Below are 960 nucleotides of genomic sequence, written 5' to 3'. Positions count from 1 at the left end.
CTGAGTCAACCCGAGGGCAGGTCAGTAGTGATGCAGCTCCCGCCGGGCCGCAGCCCCCGCCGGCTGTAGTGCATCTTTTTACCACTAAGCATAGTAGAGTTCCTCCAGCAATCGGGTGATAAGACTATCCACGTTCAGCTCCCCGTCCGCCATCTTGTCGGCCAACTTCAGTCCATTTTTAAGTTTTTAGATCCAATTGTCAAATTATGCTCTAAATTACAGCAAGCATTGGTCTAAAATATTCTTTTATAAAAAATTAATTTTAATAAACATTTACAGAAATTTTGGATTTCCATACATTCATTGTTGCATTTTTCTCCCTGCACACCCCTCCTCCCCAGTTTGCTCTTCTCTTTGAAAAGTAAAAGAAAAATTTCTTCATTGGTATACAATCCCCCAACCCCAGTACACTCCACTATGCAACCTTCATTCTGAACTCTTGTCATAATGATAATATCCAATCATACATCGCTTTTAAACTGTTCTCTCCCTCATCTGTTTCAATGCAGTATACATTATTTATCCAATTTTTCTCAGTCTCACCATGACCCTGATGTCAATCTCATTCTACAAAGTGGCAATATGTAGTATTTGTCCTTTTGTGACAGAGATATTTTACTCATCATAATATTCTCCAGCTTCACCCATTTTGAATAATTTTGCATGAGTTCCTTGTTTTTAAATGCAGCATAGTATTCCTTTGTGTGAATATACCACAGCTTCTCTTCTCTATCCATTCGTTTATTGATGGGCACATAAGTTGTTTCCAACTCTTTGCTATTGTGAACAAAGCCACAATAAACATGGGTGTGCATATATATTTTCAAATTTTTGAGAAACCACCACCCACCTTCCACAGTGGTTTCACCATTTTACACTTCCACCAACAGTGAATAAGGGTTCCAGTTTCTCCACAACCTCGCCAGCATTTGTTGCTTGCTGTTCTGTTAAATTTTGCTA

The 960-nt window shown here is 39.1% G+C and overlaps 1 protein-coding gene across 1 annotated transcript in view; it reads right to left on the bottom strand.

Annotated features, from left to right (window-relative positions):
• The window catches only part of TARSL2 (threonyl-tRNA synthetase-like 2), a 197,410-nt gene that overhangs the window by 129,161 nt on the left and 67,289 nt on the right, over positions 1–960 (bottom strand). The gene's annotated exons all lie outside the window — the stretch shown is intronic.

The sequence above is a fragment of the Elephantulus edwardii genome, unplaced genomic scaffold (genome assembly GCF_000299155.1).
Source record: "Elephantulus edwardii isolate Elephantulus edwardi_28Jun2011 unplaced genomic scaffold, EleEdw1.0 scaffold00319, whole genome shotgun sequence".
Classification (NCBI taxonomy): Eukaryota; Metazoa; Chordata; class Mammalia; order Macroscelidea; family Macroscelididae; genus Elephantulus; species Elephantulus edwardii.
The sequence above is the reverse complement of the archived record's forward strand: the minus strand, read 5'-3'. Positions and strand labels throughout refer to the sequence as shown.